General features: G+C 39.0%; 1 protein-coding gene across 1 annotated transcript in view; it reads right to left on the bottom strand.

Annotated features, from left to right (window-relative positions):
* The window catches only part of LOC139753527 (glutamate receptor ionotropic, delta-1-like), a 175,725-nt gene that overhangs the window by 148,286 nt on the left and 7,330 nt on the right, over nucleotides 1-20,109 (bottom strand). Inside the window, exon 3 of the mRNA XM_071670174.1 lies at nucleotides 19,427-19,626. The gene's annotated coding sequence lies outside the window, so the exon portion shown is untranslated. The remainder of the gene's footprint in view (nucleotides 1-19,426; nucleotides 19,627-20,109) is intronic.

Here is a 20,109-nt window from a genome sequence, read left to right as displayed (position 1 = left end):
CTATTCGCCATTTCCCACATTAGCAAGGTAGCGTTAAGAACAGAGGACTGGGCCTTTGAGGGAATATCCTCACCTGGCCCCCTTCTCTGTTCCTTCTTTTGGAAAAAAAAAAAAAAAGAAAAAAAAATATATATATATATATATATATATATATATATATATATATATATATATATATATATATATATATATATATATATATATATATATATATATATATATATATATATATGTATATATATATATATATATATATATATATATATATATATATATATATATATATATATATATATATATATATATATATATATATATATATATATATATATATATATTTTTCTTTTTTTTTTTTTTTTGCTTTGTCGCTGTCTCCCGCGTTTGCGAGGTAGCGCAAGGAAACAGACGAAAGAAATGGCCCAACCCACCCCCATACACATGTATATACATACATCCACACACGCAAATATACATACCTACACAGCTCTCCATGGTTTACCCCAGACGCTTCACATGCCCTGATTCAATCCGCTGACAGCACGTCAACCCCGGTATACCACATCGCTCCAATTCACTCTATTCCCTGCCCTCTTTTCACCCTCCTGCATGTTCAGGCCCCCATCACACAAAATCTTTTTCACACCATCTTTCCACCTCCAATTTGGTCTTCCTCTTCTCCTCGTTCCCTCCACCTCCGACACATAAATCCTCTTGGTCAATCTTTCCTCACTCATTCTCTCCATGTGACCAAACCATTTCAAAACACTCTCTTCTGCTCTCTCAACCACGCTCTTTTTATTTCCACACATCTCTCTTACACTTACGTTACTTACTCGATCAAACCACCTCACACCACACATTGTCCTCAAACATCTCATTTCCAGCACATCCATCCTCCTGCGCACAACTCTATCCATAGTCCACGCCTCGCAACCATACAACATTGTTAGAACCACTATTCCTTCAAACATACCCATTTTTGCTTTCCGAGATAATGTTCTCGACTTCCACACATTCTTCAAGGCTCCCAGAATTTTCGCCCCCTCCCCCACCCTATGATCCACTTCCGCTTCCATGGTTCCATCCGCTGCCAGATCCACTCCCAGATATCTAAAACACTTCACTTCCTCCAGTTTTTCTCCATTCAAACTCACCTCCCAATTGACTTGACCCTCAACCCTACTGTACCTAATAACCTTGCTCTTATTCACATTTACTCTTAACTTTCTTCTTTCACACACTTTACCAAACTCAGTCACCAGCTTCTGCAGTTTCTCACATGAATCAGCCACCAGCGCTGTATCATCAGCGAACAACAACTGACTCACTTCCCAAGCTCTCTCATCCCCAACAGACTTCATACTTGCCCCTCTTTCCAAAACTCTTGCATTTACCTCCCTAACAACCCCATCCATAAACAAATTAAACAACCATGGAGACATCACACACCCCTGCCGCAAACCTACATTCACTGAGAACCAATCACTTTCCTCTCTTCCTACACGTACACATGCCTTACATCCTCGATAAAAACTTTTCACTGCTTCTAACAACTTGCCTCCCACACCATATATTCTTAATACCTTCCAAAGAGCATCTCTATCAACTCTATCATATGCCTTCTCCAGATCCATAAATGCTACATACAAATCCATTTGCTTTTCTAAGTATTTCTCACATACATTCTTCAAAGCAAACCCCTGATCCACACATCCTCTACCACTTCTGAAACCACACTGCTCTTCCCCAATCTGATGCTCTGTACATGCCTTCACCCTCTCAATCAATACCCTCCCATATAATTTGCCAGGAATACTCAACAAACTTATACCTCTGTAATTTGAGCACTCACTCTTATCCCCTTTGCCTTTGTACAATGGCACTATACACGCATTCCGCCAATCCTCAGGCACCTCACCATGAGTCATACATACATCAAATAACCTTACCAACCAGTCAACAATACAGTCACCCCCTTTTTTTTAATAAATTCCACTGCAATACCATCCAAACCTGCTGCCTTGCCGGCTTTCATCTTCCGCAAAGCTTTTACTACCTCTTCTCTGTTTACCAAATCATTTTCCCTAACCCTCGCACTTTGCACACCACCTCGACCAAAACACCCTATATCTGCCTCTCTATCATCAAACACATTCAACAAACCTTCAAAATACTCACTCCATCTCCTTCTCACATCACCACTACTTGTTATCACCTCCCCATTTCCGCCCTTCACTGAAGTTCCCATTTGCTCCCTTGTCTTACGCACTTTATTTACCTCCTTCCAGAACATCTTTTTATTCTCCCTAAAATTTAATGATACTCTCTCTCCCCAACTCTCATTTGTCCTTTTTTTCACCTCTTGCACCTTTCTCTTGACCTCCTGTCTCTTTCTTTTATACATCTCTCACTCAATTTCATTTTTTCCCTGCAAAAATCGTCCAAATGCCTCCCTCTTCTCTTTCACTAATACTCTTACTTCTTCATTCCACCACTCACTACCCTTTCCAATCAACCCACCTCCCACTCTTCTCATGCCACAAGCATCTTTTGCGCAATCTATCACTGATTCTCTAAATACATCCCATTCCTCCCCCACTCCCCTTACTTCCATTGTTCTCACCTTTTTCCATTCTGTACTCAGTCTCTCCTGGTACTTCCTATATATATATATATATATATATATATATATATATATATATATATATATATATATATATATATATATATATATATATGTGTGTGTGTATATATATATATATATATATATATATATATATATATATATATATATATATATATATATATATATATATATATATATATATATATATATGTATGTATATATATATATATATATATATATATATATATATATATATATATATATATATATATATATATATATATATATATATATATATATATATATATATATATATACATATATATATATATATATATATATATATATATATATATATATATATATATATATATATATATATATATATATATATATATATATATATATATATATATATATATATATAAATATATATGCGTGAGGCAGCGCCAGCAAAAGACAACAAAGGCCCTACTCGTTCACACTCAGTCTCCAGCTGTCGCGCAATAATGCACCAAAACCATAGCTCTCTTTCCACATCCAGGCCCCACGGAACTTTCCATGTTTTACTCCAGACGCTTCACATGCCCTGATTCAATCCACTGACAGCACGTCATCCCCGGTATACCACATCGATCCAATTCACTCTATTCTTTGCCCGTCTTTCACCCTCCTGCATGTTCATGCTCCGATCACTCAAAATCTTTTTCACTCCATCTTTCCACCTCCAATTTGTTCTCCCACTTCTCCTCGTTCCCTCCACCTCCGACACATATATCCTCTTGGTCAATCTTTCCTCACTCATTCTCTCCATGTGCCCAAACCATTTCAAAACACCCTCTTCTGCTCTCTCTCAACCACGCTCTTTTTATTTCCACACATCTCTCTTACCCTTACATTACTTACTCGATCAAACCACCTCACACCACACATTGTCCTCAAACATCTCATTTCCAGTACATCCACCCTCCTGCGCGCAACTCTATCCATAGTCCACGCCTCGCAACCATACAACATTGTTGGAACCACTATTCCTTCAAACATACCCATTTTTGCTTTCCGAGATAATGTTCTCGACTTCCACACATTCTTCACGGCTCCCAGGATTTTCGCCTCCTCCCCCACCCTATGATTCACTTCCGCTTCCATGGTTCCATCCGCTGCCAGATCCACTCCCAGATATCTAAAACACTTTATTTCCTCTAGTTTTTCTCCATTCAAACTTACCTCCCAATTGACTTGACCCTCAACCCTACTGTACCTAATAACCTTGCTCTTGTTCACATTTACTCTTAACTTTCTTCTTTCGCACACTTTACCAAACTCAGTCACCAGCTTCTGCAGTTTCTCACATGAATCAGCCACCAGCGCTGTATCATCAGCGAACAACAACTGACGCACTTCACAAGCTCTCTCATCCCCAACAGACTTCATACTAGCCCCTCTTTCCAAAACTCTTGCATTCACCTACTTAACAACCCCATCCATAAAAAAATTGAACAACCATGGAGACATCACACACCCCTGCCGCAAACCTACATTTACTGAGAACCAATCAGTTTACTCTGTTTCTACACGTACACATGCCTTACATCCTTGATAAAAACTTTTCACTGCTTCTAACAGCTTGCCTCCCACACCATATATTCTTAATACCTTCCACAGAGCATCTCTATCAACTCTATCATATGCCTTCTCCAAATCCATAAATGCTACATACAAATCCATTTGCTTTTCTAAGTATTTCTCACATACATTCTTCAGAGCAAATACCTGATCCACACATCCTCTACCACTTCTGAAACCACACTGCTCTTCCCGAATCTGATGCTAAGTACGTGCCTTCACCCTCTCAATCAATACCCTCCCATATCATTTACCTGGAATACTCAACAAACTTATACCTCTGTAATTTGAGCACTCACTCTTATCCCCTTTGCCTTTGTACAATGGCAATATGTAAGCATTCCGTCAATCCTCAGGCACCTCACCATGAATCATACATACATTAAATAACCTTACCAACCAGTCAACAATACAGTCACCCCCTTTTTTTTTACTAAATTCCACTGCAATACCATCCAAACCTGCTGCCTTGCCGGCTTTCATCTTCCGTAAAGCTTTTACTACCTCTTTTCTGTTTACCAAATCATTTTTCCCAAGCCTCTCACTTTGCACATCACCTCGACCAAAACACCCTATATCTGCCACTCTATCATCAAACACATTCAACAAACCTTCAAAATACTCACTCCATCTCCTTCTCACATCACCACTACTTGTTATCACCTCCCCATTGACCCCCTTCACTGAAGTTCCTATTTGCTCCCTTGTCTTACGCACTTTATTTTACATCCTTCCGGAACATCTTTTTATTCTCCCTAAAATTTAATGAAACTCTCTCACCCCAACTATCATTTGCCCTCTTTTTCACCTCTTGCACCTTTCTCTTGACGTCCTGTCTCTTTCTTTTATACATCTCCCACTCATTTTCATTTTTTCCCTTCAAAAATCGTCCAAATGCCTCTCTCTTCTCTTTCACTAATAATCTTACTTCTTCATCCCACCACTCACTACCCTTTCTAATCTGCCCACCTCCCACATTTCTCATGCCACAATTTTCTTTTCCGGAAGCCATCACTGCTTCCCTAAATACATTCCATTCCTCTCCCACTCCCCTTACCTCCTTTGTTCTCACCTTTTTCCATTCTGTACTCAGTCTCTCCTGGTAGTTCCTCACACAAGTCTCCTTCCCAAGCTCACTTAACCCTCTTCACCCCAACATTCACTCTTTTTTTCTGAAAACCTATACAAATCTTCACCTTCGCCTCCATTAGATAATGATCAGACATCCCTCCAGTTGCACCTCGCAGCACATTAACATCCAGAAGTCTCTCTTTCGTGCGCCTGTCAATTAACACGTAATCCTATAGCGCTCTCTGGCCCTCTCTCCTACTTACATACGTATACTTATGTATATCTCTCTTTTTAAGCCAGGTATTCCCAATCACCAGTCCTTTTCAGCACATAAATCTACAAGCTCGTCACCATTTCCATTTACAACACTGAACACCCCATGTATACCAATTATTCCCTCAACTGCCACATTACTCACCTTTGCATTCAAATCATCCATCACTATGACCCGGTCTTGTGCATCAAAACCACTAACACACTCATTCAGCTGCTCCCAAAACACTTGACTCTCATGATCTTTCTTCTCATGCCCAGGTGCATATGCACCAATAATCACCCACCTCTCTGCATGAACTTTCAGTTCTACCCATGTTAATCTAGAAATTACTTTCTTACATTCATCACATACTCCCACAACTCCTGTTTCAGGAGTATTGCTACTCTTTCCTTTGCTCTTGTCCTCTCACTAACCCCTGACTTTACTCCCAAGACATTCCCAAACCACTCTTCCCCTTTACCCTTGAGCTTCGTTTCACTCAGAGCCAAAACATCCAGGTTCCTTTCCTCAAACATACTACCTATCTCTCCTTTTTTCACATCTTGGTTACATCCACACACATTTAGACATCCTAATCTGAGCCTACGAGGAAAATGAGCACTCCCCGCGTGACTCCTTCTTCTGTTTCCCATTTTAGAAAGTTGAAAAATACAAGGAGGGGAGGGTTTCTGGCCCCCCGCTCCCGTCCCCTCTAGTCGCCTTTTACCACACGTGAGGAATGCGTGGAAGTATTCTTTCTCCTCTATCCCAATGATAACATATATATATATATATATATATATATATATATATATATATATATATATATATATATATATTAATATATATATATATATATATATATATATATATATATATATATATATATATATATATATATATATATATATATATATATATATATATATATATATTAATATATATGTATATATATATATATATATATATATATATATATATATATATATATATATATATATATATATATATATATATATATATGAAAAATGTAAGAAATAATTTAGAAAACTGAAATTTCTAGCTTGAAATGAAATGAAAAATGAATGTCACATAATGGATCAGTCTCTGGCTATGGAAAAGGGAAATGTATAATTTATTTACACAAACGTCAATAGTAGGTTTCATCAATTTAACCACTGTATCATACTCCCTGGTCCACTTTTACTCTTATCATCTAACTGGAATATTGGCCTATGATGTTTCTCAATTGTCTTCACTACACAAAGTACAACTATATCTTAGATACATGAGGGTAGTTAGTTGGTCATCCGCCATAATAAAGTCCTGATAGACCAAAAGTTTATCTGGAACTCAAGTTTTCCGGTAGATTCATGAAAAACACTTTTTCGCTCTCCATCTGTATCACTTTGAAAATATATATATATATATATATATATATATATATATATATATATATATATATATATATATATATATATATATATTATATATATATATATATATATATATATATATATATATATATATATATATATATATATATATATATATATATATATATATATATATATATATATATATATATATATATATATATATATATAATATATATATATATATATATATATATATATATATATATATATATATATATATATATATATATATATATATATGGTTGTTTAATTTGTTTATGCATGGAGTTGTAAGGGGGTTTATGCAAGACTTTTAGAGAGAGGGGCAAGTATGCAGTCTGTTTTGGATGAGAGAGCTTGTGAAGTGACTCAGTTGTTGTTCGATGATGATATAGCGCTGGTGGCTGATTCGGGTGAGAAACTGCAGAAGTTGGTGACTGAGTTTGTTAAAGTGTGTGAAAGAAGAAAGCTGAGTGTAAATGTAAATAAGAGCAAGGATATTAGGTACAGTAGGGTTGAGGGACAAGCCAATTGGGAGGTAAGTTCGAATGGAGAAAAACTGGAGGAGGTGAAGTGTTTTAGATATCTGGGAGTGGATTTGGCAGCGGATCAACCATGGAAGCGGAAGTGAATCACAGGGTGGGGGCGGGGGCGAAAGTTCTGGGAACGTTGAAGAATGGGTGGAAGGCGAGAACATCTGGAAAGCAGAAATGGGTATGTTTAAAGGAATAATGGTTTCAACAACATTATATGGTTGCGAGGCGTGGGCTATAGATAGAGTAGTGCGGAGGAGGGTGGATGTGTTGGAAATGAGATGTTTGAGGACAATATGAGGTGTGAGGTGGTTTGATCGAGTATTCAATGAAATGGCTACAGAGATGTGTGGTAATAAAAAGAATGTGGTTGAGAGAGTAGAAGAGGGTGTTTTGAAGTGGTTTGGTCCCATGGAGAGAATGATTGAGGATAGATTGACAGAAAGGATATATGTGTCAGAGGTGGAGAAAACGAGGAGAAATGGGATTCCAAACTGGAGGTGGAAAGATAGAGTGAAAAAGATTTTCTGCGATCGGGGCCTGAAGATGCAGGAGGGTGAAAGGGGTGCAAGGAGTTAAGTGAATTGGAACGATGTGGTGTACCGGGGTCGACGTGCTGTCAATGGATTGAAGCAGGGCATATGAAGCGTCTGGGTTAAACCAAGGAAAGTTTTGGAGGTCTTGGATGTGGAAAGGGAGCTGTGGTTTCGGTGTATTATACATGACAGCTAGAGTGCGAACGAATGTACATGTGTATGTATATATGTGCATACGGTGAAATGTGTAGGTATGTATATGTGCGTGTGTGGATGTGTATGTATAAAGGTGTATATGGGTGGATTGGGCCATTTTTTCGTCTGTTTCCTTACACTACCTCTCTAACGAGCGAGAAAGCGACAAATTATGATAAATAAGTTTAGAGTACATATATATATATATATATATATATATATATATATATATATATATATATATATATATATATATATATTTGTATATATCTTATATATATATATATATATATATATATATATATATATATATATATATATATATATATATATATATATATATATATATTTTTTTTTTTTTTTGCTTTGTCGCTGTCTCCCGCGTTTGCGAGGTAGCGCAAGGAAACAGACGAAAGAAATGGCCCAACCCACCCCCATACACATGTATATACATACGTCCACACACGCAAATATACATACTTACACAGCTTTCCATGGTTTACCCCAGACGCTTCACATGCCCTGATTCAATCCACTGACAGCACGTCAATCCCGGTATACCACATCGCTCCAATTCACTCTATTCCTTGCCCTCCTTTCACCCTCCTGCATGTTCAGGCCCCGATCACACAAAATCTTTTTCACTCCATCTTTCCACCTCCAATTTGGTCTCCCTCTTCTCCTCGTTCCCTCCACCTCCGACACATATATCCTCTTGGTCAATCTTTCCTCACTCATTCTCTCCACGTGCCCAAACCATTTCAAAACACCCTCTTCTGTTCTCTCAACCACGCTCTTTTTATATCCACACATCTCTCTTACTCTTACGTTACTTACTCGATCAAACCACCTCACACCAAACATTGTCCTCAAACATCTCATTTCCAGCACATCCATCCTCCTGCGCACCACTCTATCCATAGCCCACGCCTCGCAACCATACATACATATATATATATATATATATATACATATATATATATATATATATATATATATATATATATATATATATATATATATATATATATATATATATATTCTTTCTTTTTCTTTCAAACTATTCGCCATTTCCCGCATTAGCAAGGTAGCGTTAAGAACAGAGGACTGGGCCTCTGAGGAAATATCCTCACCTGGCCCCCTTCTCTGTTCCTTCTCTTGGAAAGTTAAAAAAAAAAAAGAGGGGAGGATTTCCAGCCCCCCGCTTCCTCCCCTTTTAGTCGCCTTCTACGACACGCAGGGAAAACGTGGGAAGTATTCTTTCTCCCCTATCCCCAGGGATAATATATATATATATATATATATATATATATATATATATATATATATATATATATATATATATATATATATTCCTTCAAATTATTCGCTATTTCTCGCGTTAGTGAGGTAGCGTTAAGAACAGAGGAATGGGCCTTTGAGGGAAAATCCACACCTGGCCCCCTTCTCTGTTCCTTCTTTTGGGGAAAAAAAAAAACGAGAGGGTAGGATTTCCAGCCCCCTGCTCCCTCCCCTTTTAGACGCCTTTTACGACACGCAGGGAAAACGTGGGAAGTATTCTTTCCCCCCTATCTCCAGGGATGATATATATATATATATATATATATATATATATATATATATATATATATATATATATATATATATATATATATATATATATATATATATATATATATATATATATATATATATATATATATATATATATGTAACCAAGATTTGAAAAAAGGAGAGATAAATAGTATGTTTGACGAAAGGAACCTGGATGTTTTGGCTCTGAGTGAAACGAAGCTCAAGGGTAAAGGGGAATAGTGGTTTGGGAATGTCTTGGGAGTAAAGTCAGGGGTAAGTGAGAGGTCAAGAGCAAGGGAAGGAGTAGCACTACTCCTGAAACAGGAGTTGTGGGAGTATGTGATGGAATGTAAGAAAGTAAATTCTAGATTGATATGGGTAGAACTGAAAGTTGATGCAGAGAGATGGGTGATTATTGGTGCATATGCACCTGGACATGAGAAGAAAGATCATGAGAGGCAAATGTTTTGGGAGCAGATGAATGAGTGTGTTAGTGGTTTTGATGCACAAGACCGGGTTATAGTGATGGGTGATTTGAATGCAAAGGTGAGTAATGTGGCAGTTGAGGCAATAATGTGTATACATGGGGCGTTCAGTGTTGTAAATGGAAATGGTGAAGAGCCTGTAGATTTATGTGTTGAAAAAGGACTGGTGATTGGGAATACCTGGTTTAAAAAGCGAGATATACATAAGTATACGTATGTAAGTAGGAGAGATGGCCAGAGAGCGTTATTGGATTACGTGTTAATTGACAGGCGCGCGAAAGAGAGACTTTTGGATGTTAATGTGCTGAGAGGTGCAACTGGAGTGATGTCTGATCATTATCTAGTGGAGGCGAAGGTGAAGATTTGTATGGGTTTTCAGAAAAGAAGAGAGAATGTTGGGGTGAAGAGGGTGGTGAGAGTAAGTGAGCTTGGGAAGGAGACTTGTGTGAGGAAGTACCAGGAGAGACTGAGTACAGAATGGAAAAAGATGAGAACAAAGGAGGTAAGGAGAGTGGGGGAGGAATGGGATGTATTTAGGGAATCAGTGATGGCTTGCGCAAAAGATGCTTGTGGCATGAAAAGCGTGGGAGGTGGGTTTATTAGAAAGGGTAGTGAGTGGTGAGATGAAGAAGTAAGAGTATTAGTGAAAGAGAAGAGAGAGGCATTTGGACGATTTTTGCAGGGAAAAATTGGAGATGAGTGGGAGATGTATAAAAGAAAGAGGCAGGAGGTCAAGAGAAAGGTGCAAGAGGTGAAAAAGAGGGCAAATGAGAGTTGGGGTGAGAGAGTATCATTAGATTCTAGGGAGAATAAAAAGATGTTCTGGAAGGAGGTAAATAAAGTGCATAAGACAAGGGATCAAATGGGAACTTCAGTGAAGGGGGCTAATGGGGAGGTGATAACAAGTAGTGGTGATGTGAGAAGGACATGGAGTGAGTATTTTGAAAGTTTGTTGAATGTGTTTGATGATAGAGTGGCAGATATAGGGTGTTTTGGTCGAGGTGATGTGCAAAGTGAGAGGGTTAGGGAAAATGATTTGGTAAACAGAGAAGAGGTAGTAAAAGCTTTGCGGAAGATGAAAGCCGGCAAGGCAGCAGGTTTGGATATTATTGCAGTGGAATTTATTTAAAAAGGGGATGACTGTATTGTTGACTGGTTGGTAAGGTTATTTAATGTATGTATGATTCATGGTGAGGTGCCTGAGGATTGGCGGAATGCTTGCATAGTGCCATTTTATAAAGGCAAAGGGGATAAGAGTGAGTGCTCACATTACAGAGGTATAAGTTTATTGAGTATTCCTGGTAAATTATATGGGAGGGTATTGATTGAGAGGGTGAAGGCATGTACAGAGCATCAGATTGGGGAAGAGCAGTGTGGTTTCAGAAGTGGTAGAGGATATGTGGATCAGATGTTTGCTTTGATGAATGTATGTGAGAAATACTTAGAAAAGCAAATGGATTTGTATGAGCATGTATGGATCTGGAGAAGGCATATGATAGAGTTGATAGAGATGCTCTGTTCAAGGTACTAAGAATATATGGTGTGGGAGGCAAGTTGTTAGAAGCAGTGAAAAGTTTTTATCGAGGATGTAAGGCATGTGTACGTGTAGGAAGAGAGGAAAGTGATTGGTTCTCAGTGAATGTAGGTTTGTGGCAGGGGTGTGTGATGTGTCCTTGGTTGTTTAATTTGTTTATGGATGGGGTTGCTAGGGAGGTGAATGCAAGAGTTTTGGAAAGAGGGGCAAGTTTGCAGTCTGTTGTGGATGAGAGAGCTTGGGAGGTGAGTGAGTTGTTTTTCGCTGATGATACAGCGCTGGTGGCTGATTCATGTGAGAAACTGCAGAAGCTGGCGACTGAGTTTGGTAAAGTGTGCGAAAGAAGAAAGTTAAGAGTAAATGTGAATAAGAGCAAGGTTATTAGGTACAGTAGGGTTGAGGGTCAAGTCAATTGGGAGGTAAGGTTGAATAGAGAAAAACTGGAGGAAGTAAAGTGTCTTAGATATCTGGGAGTGGATCTGGCAGCGGATGGAACCATGGAAGCGGAATTGAAGGTGCGCGTTCATATACACTTTATATATATATATATATATATATATATATATATATATATATATATATATATATATATATATATATATATATATATATATTTATTCATTCTTTTATTATACTTTGTAGCTGTCTCCCGCGTTAGCGAGGTAGCGCAAGGAAACAGACGAAAGAATGGCCCAACCCACCCACATACTCATGTATATACATACACGTCCCCACACGCACATATACATACCTATACATCTCAACATATACAGACGAAAGAATGGCCCAACCCACATACATACACATTTATATACATACACGTCCACACACGCACATATACATACCTATACATCTCAACGTATACATATATATAGACTCACAGATATATGCATTTATACACATGTACATAATTCATACTGTTTGCCTTTATTCATTTCCGTCGCCACCCCTCCACACATGAAATGAGAAACCCCCTACCCCCACATGTGCGCGAGGTAGCGCTAGGAAAAGACAACAAAGGCCCCATTCGTTCACACTCAGTCTCTAGCTGTCATGTAATAATGCTCCGAAACCACAGCTCCCTTTCCACATCCAGGCCCTAGAGAACTTTCCATGGTTATCATGGAAGGTTTCACATTCCCTGGCTAAGTTCATTGACGGCATGTTGACTCCGTTATACTCCATCGTTCCAATTTCCTCTCTTCCATGCACACCTCTCACTCTGCTACATGTTCATTTCCCGATAGTTCAAATTGTTTTTTCCTTCATCCTTCCATTTCCAATTTTGTCTCCTGCTTCTCCTTGTTCTCTTCACTTCTGAGACGTTTATCAGCTGACAACCTTTATATCCCTCATTCTCTCCATGTGTCTAATCCACTTCATTAATTCTTTTTTCGTTCTTTCAACCACAGTTATTTCATATCCACACATATCTACCACCTCACAGCAGATATTGCTCTCAGACATTTAATTTACAGCACATCCACCCTCATCCATTCGAACCTATCTATAGGCCATGCCTCACAATCATATGATATTGTTGGAACTACTATTCCTTCAAAGCATTCAAATTTTGTCCTACTAGATAACGTTTTCTCTTTCCACACATTCTTCATCTCTCCCAGAACCTTTGCTCCTTCCCACACTTCTATGTTCATGGTTCCATTCGCTGTCAAGTCCACTCCCAGATATGTAAAACTTTTCACCTCCTCATTTTTTTTTTCATTCAGATTTATATCCCAACTAACTTGTCCCTGAACCCTGCCGAACCTAATGACCTTGCTTTATTCACGTTCACTCTTAACTTTCTCCTTTCACGTACTCTTTCAAACTCAGTCAACAACATTTGCAGTTTCTCACTCGAAAGTCCTGTTAGTGCTGTGTCATCAGCAAACAACAATGACTTCCCAGGCCCATTCATTCCCAACGGGCTATGTACTTGTTCCTCTCTCTCTCTCTCTCTCTCTCTCTCTCTCTCTCTCTCTCTCTCTCTCTCTCTCTCTCTCTCTCTCTCTCTCTCTCTCTCTCTCTCTCTCGGCCCTCGCATTTATCTTACTTACCATCCCATTAGTAAATAAATGATAAAAATCATGATATCACACACCTCTCACGCAGACTAAGCTTCACCTAGAAGGACTGATCTTATACCATATACTTATACCATATACTTATACCATATACTTATAAACCTAACCACAAACCCTCCCTGTTAACCCTGTTGTATGTATTCTCCAGATACAAAAATGCCACACAGAAATCCCTCCGTTCCTGTGATTATTGCTCACGTGCATTTCTTTAAAATAAACACCTGAAGTACGCATCATCTACCACTCCTGGAACCAATTTGATGCATTCACTGTCTCAAATCACCATTCTCCCATACAACTTACCAGATGCACTTAAGAGACTTTTGCCTCTATAGCTGGAATACTCACCTTTTCCCCCTTTGACTACATATACGTTCAGCCAATCCTCAAGCACCTGACTATGTTTCACACATACACTGAAAACTCACACTAACCAGTGATCAACAGTCACTCCCTTACCACTGCAAATCATGCACAATTCATCTTTTACAAGGGTTTCACCACCTTGTGTCTTTTTAACTTTTTCCGACTCTTACTTCGCATACTTCCCTGGCCAAGACATCCCACATTTCGTACCCTGTCATCTGACACATTCAATAGTCCATCAAAATGCTCACCGCTTTCCTTCTTATCTCATCATTACCTGGAACCACTTCCCCATTGTTCTCCTTCATCTATGTTTCCACTTGTTCTCTTGTTTTTCTCACGCTGTAAACCTCAGTCAATAAGATCTTATTCTCTCTGAAGTTTGCTGATACTCGCTTAACGAAACTCTTTTTTAATCCTTACATCTTCATCTGTCGTTTTCTATTGCATATTTCCCAATCATTTCTGTTCCTTTCCTGTAAGTATAGCTCATAAACCTTTCTTTTCTCTTTCATTACCAAAATTTCTTCGTATTCTTATCACTCACTACCCATTCTCACCTGCCCACCTCCCACCTTGTCAGCACTGCTTCCATAAATACCTCCCACTCCTCCTTCACTCCTATAGCTTAAGTCACTCTCAGCTTTTGCCATCCTGCATTCAATCTCTCCTTGTATTTCTTCACACAAGTCTCTTTTCCAAGCTCACTTACTTTCACCATTCATCTTCTCATCCATATCGTTTCCTGTTTTACGTATGTATTCACAGGGAAGAATCCAGATGATTGGGTGTTGTAAAGGAGAAAGTACAAGTGGTCAAGTGGACGGTTCAGGCGATGAAAATACAGAAAGTGAGAGTTGGAGTGAGAGACTATTGGTAAATTTCAGGAATGATAAGATATTTTGGAAGGAACTTCAAAATGCGAGAAAAGCAAGAGAAAGGGGCCAATGGGGAAGCGTTGGCAGGCAATGATAAGGTGAGGGAGAGATGAAGTGAGCATCTTGAATGACTGCTGGATGTGTTTGATGATAGGGTGGCAGATATAGGGTGTTTTGGTTGGGGTGGTAAGCGAAGTGAGATGTAATGTGTCATGGCGGCTGCGGTGGATGATACTGCAGTTGAATATCTTAGGAAAGGAGGTAAATATGTTGTTAGTTGATTAGTTATGGATCATAGTGAGGTGCCTGAGGATTGGCAGGAACCATGCATAGTGCCATTTTTCAAGGCAAGGGGGACAAAGGTGAGTATTTAAGCTTCAAAGATAAAAGTTTGTTGTATGAACTTCATAAGTTACATGGGAGAGTGGCGAATGCGGGTGAAGTACAGCATATCATACTGAGGAAGAACTGTGTGGTTTTGGAGATGTTAGAGTATATGTAGATCATGAATTTGCTTTGAAAAGTGTATGAGAAGTATTTAGAGGGAAAGGATGATTGGTATGTGGCATTTATGGATCTGAAGATTATATGATAAGGTTGACAGAGTTGCCCTGTGAAAAATCTTGCCTAGAATGGTGTTAGATAAAAGCTGCTACAAGCAGCGAATTTTTGTCAAAAGTGTAAGGCATGTGTGCAAGTAGGAAGAGAGGAGAGAGAGTGGTTCCAAGTAAAGGTTGATCTACAGCAGTAATGTGTGATGTTACCATGGCTGTTTAACTTGTTTATGAATGAGGTGATGAATAGGTAAATGTAAAGGTCTTGGAGAGAGGGGCCAAGTATGCGGTTTGTAGGGGATGAAAGGGCCTAGCAAGTGAGTCAGATTCTATTTGCTGAGAAGAGTACTGGTTTTAGATTAGAGTGAGAATCTGCAGATGTCGGTGACTGAGTGTAGGAGAGTGTGTGAAAGGAGGATGTTGAAAATGAATACAAATAAAATCAGGGTTATTAGGTTTAGTAGGAGAAAGGGACAGGTTAGCTTTGTTGGGGTATGAGTTTAAATGGAGAAAATTGGGGAAAGTTAAGTGGTTTAGATATTTCTGAGTGGAAATGGCAACAAATGGGTTCAAAGAAGCGAAGGGGAGTCATATGTTGGTGACGGCTCAAAGTTCTGGGAACATTGCAGGATGAGGCAAAAGAGAGGTTATCCAGGTGGGCGAATATGGGTATTTTTGAAGGTGTTGTAGTCTCATCGACATTGTATGGATGCAAGGATGTATGGAGGAGGGCGGATGTTTTGGAAATGAAGTGTTTGAGATTAGAATGTGGTATAAAGTGATTTGATCGAACAAGTAAAGAAAGGATAAGAGAAGGGCGTGGTAATAAAAAAAGGTAGTTGACAGAGGTGAACATGATCTGGGAGTGGACATAGCAGCGAATGCATTCAAGGAAACGGTAGCCAATCATGGGGCAGGTGAGAGGGCGAAAGTTTTTGGAGCGTTTAGGAATATGTATGGAGAGAGGTGGCTAACTGAGAGGGCGACAATGGGTTTCTTTGAAGGTAGAGTAGTCCCATCGATGTTGTATGGGTGGAATGTTTAGGCCATAGATAAATATGTGCCGAGGAGGATGGAGGTGTTGAAAATGAAATGTTTTAGGGCAACATGTGGTGTGAAGTGATTTAATCGAGTAACAGAACAGTTAGAGTTGTGATAATAAGAGTGTCGATGAGTGAGCTGGAGTAGGGGTTTGAACATCTGGAGAGAATGAGTGAAAAGAGGTTGCCAAAAATGGAATATGAACCTAAAGTGGAGGGGAAAAGGAGAAGGGGGAGGCCAGACAGAAGAGGAAAGGTTAGAGTGAAAAATATTTTGAGTTTTAGAGGAGTGAACATTACAGGGGGTACACAGGGGAAAACTTGCTGTCAATGAAGTGAACCAGGACGTGTGAGGCGGACGAGGGAAAGAACGGAAAGTTCTCTGGACAGGGGATCTGGTTTTGGAACATTGTACATGACAGATAAAGAATGGATGTGAGTAAAGTGGCTGTCTTCATCTGTTTCTGGCGCTATCTCACTAACGCTAGATATGTCGGGCACGTATGAATACAAAGGAAAGAGGTATATATTATATTCAGATACATAGATACTTGAACTCATGGATGAACAAATAGACAGATGTGTGTGTGTGTGTGTGTGTGTGTGTGTGTGTGTGTGTGTGTGTGTGTCTTTTCTGAATGTACATATCACTCCATGGAATTATTGTTACAATTTAAGATAAAATGTATCCATAGATTAACTTTATCAGTATCCAGAACATATACAAGTGTTCGGTATTTTTTTCATCCTCTCGTGTATGAAATGTTTATCGATGTACAAGCATGTACTGGGAACAGATGAGGTCTGTGATTCTCCTTTCTACACTTATTTTTTCGTTGTAGAAGCATGGAATTAATAGACTATATACTGCATTAAGACGAAATGTGTTTGTGCATTAATATGTATCTACTTGACTACGAAAATGATCTATTTCGAAGGTTTCTTACCTGAGCATTTCGTTGCTGACGGTGCTGGAGGGAGTTGTGTAGGTCGGTCGCCATGGTACATAAACTGACAAATGTTAACATTAGACGTATACAAGCGACAACACGTTCCTCCAAAAAGTATACAAGCGACAACATGTTCCTCCAAGACGTGTACAAGCGACAACATGTTCCTCCAAGACGTATACAAGCGACAACATGTTCCTCCAAGACGTATACAAGCGACAACATGTTCCTCCAAGACGTATACAAGCGACAACATGTTACTCCAAGACGTATACAAGAGACAACATGTACCTCCAAGACGTATACAAGCGACAACATGTTCCTCCAAGACGTATACAAACGACATGTTCCTCCAAGACGTATACAAGCGACAACATGTTCCTCCAAAAAGTATACAAGCGACAACATGTTCCTCCAAGACGTGTACAGGCGACAACATGTTCCTCCAAGACGTATACAAGCGACAACATGCTCCTCCAAGACGTATACAAGCGACAACATGTTCCTCCAAGACGTATACAAGCGACAACATGCTCCTCCAAGACGTATGCAAGCGACAACATGTTCCTCCAAGACGTATACAAGCGACAACATGCTCCTCCAAGACGTATACAAGCGACAACATGCTCCTCCAAGACGTATACAAGCGACAACATGCTCCTCCAAGACGTATACAAGCGACAACATGTTCCTCCAAGACGTATACAAGCGACAACATGTTCCTCCAAGACGTATACAAGCGACAACATGTTCCTCCAAGACGTATACAAGCGACAACATGTCCCTCCAAGACGTATACAAGCGACAACATGCTCCTCCAAGACGTATACAAGCGACAACATGCTCCTCCAAGACGTATACAAGCGACAACATGTTCCTCCAAGACGTATACAAGCGACAACATGTCCCTCCAAGTGTTCACAGGCTAGATCATGCTGTTGTTACACATGTTGTCAACCTTGGATTTTATTTCCCATAACTCTGTGTCGAGCAATGCTTCGTAACAGGATGGAGTAGAAGCCTCATACGTTACCCTTCATTTGGGTATCAGTTGATCTCGAAATCTAGGAGTAAGAGAGCAGGAACCATATTGTGCACATGCCAATATAAAGCGAGGTCCCTTGGGTTAACATTTTTTTCTTGTGGTTGTATTCTTCCACCAAATCACTCCCTGACATGGAGGAGATTTAATCGGGAGCCATCATTAAATGTAATGACCAGACTCTGATCTTATACAAATAACATATTTGTCTAATTCATTACTTACCATAAACAGCTGAATATTGTACTACCGTCTGTGGGGCATTAGCTACAGATGTGATGGAAATGTAAATACTATTCTCCAAGTCGTAATATTGTTGTCAACGTAACCTTGCTCGTCTCACTCCTTGAACTTGTTGTTGGCATTACGTGGAGAGTGAACAATATACATCGTGCTCTACAATATGTGTTCAGTCAAAGAGCAATGCTACGGCAGCAAGAGCTACAGCTGGTTCCTTAAGGTGTTGCTGCTGAAGTCAACATTTCTTCAAATTTCTCCGAATGAACTTTGAGCAGTCTGAGGTGAATGTTAAGTAATAAATTGTTCTTTACAGTGTGGAAAACATATGTCAACAAAACCACCTTCCCACAAGTAACCGTGTATAGCAAGTAACCGTGTATAGCAAGTAACCGTGTATATGTAGATATACATTACCTTTCTTGAAGAATCCTTCCCTGGGCCATTTATTATCAGTTGATGTTATATGGTTAAGGTTGTCGTCGACTGTAAGACACAACATATGGATGGTGTTGCGTAGACTAGTGTGTTGGGTTATGGCTCTCACTGCTGCCGTTCCTCCCATTACCACTACAGTGGCTTCTGGCACCAGCCATACCCTTGACGATCCCAGAAACCTGCAACATATATCATAGTTTTAGATAAGAACACATTTCTTTCTTCTCAATATATTCTTCCCTTTTCTCTTACTTTGAATTGATCGTCCTTGAAAACTTCCATTAAGTTTACTAGGAAATGATTTCCTAATAAGACGATTGCTTGATTATTCTTTTCGTATTCACAGTTTGATTTAAGAGACTGTAGCATTACAACATGGTTAAGAGACTGTAGCATTACAACATGGTTAAGAGACTGTAGCATTACAACATGGTTAAGAGACTGTAGCATTACAACATGGTTAAGAGACTGTAGCATTACAACATGGTTAAGAGACTGTAGCATTACAACATGGTTAAGAGACTGTAGCATTACAACATGGTTAAGAGACTGTAGCATGTACAACATGGTGAAGATATTTGGACACCCTAAGTATATTGAGTTACATCACATATATCAATATCAAACACATGAACAAAAAATGTGTTTTATTTCAAAGAGTC

This window comes from Panulirus ornatus, chromosome 14 (genome assembly GCF_036320965.1).
Source record: "Panulirus ornatus isolate Po-2019 chromosome 14, ASM3632096v1, whole genome shotgun sequence".
Lineage (NCBI taxonomy): Eukaryota > Metazoa > Arthropoda > Malacostraca > Decapoda > Palinuridae > Panulirus > Panulirus ornatus.
The sequence above is the reverse complement of the archived record's forward strand: the minus strand, read 5'-3'. Positions and strand labels throughout refer to the sequence as shown.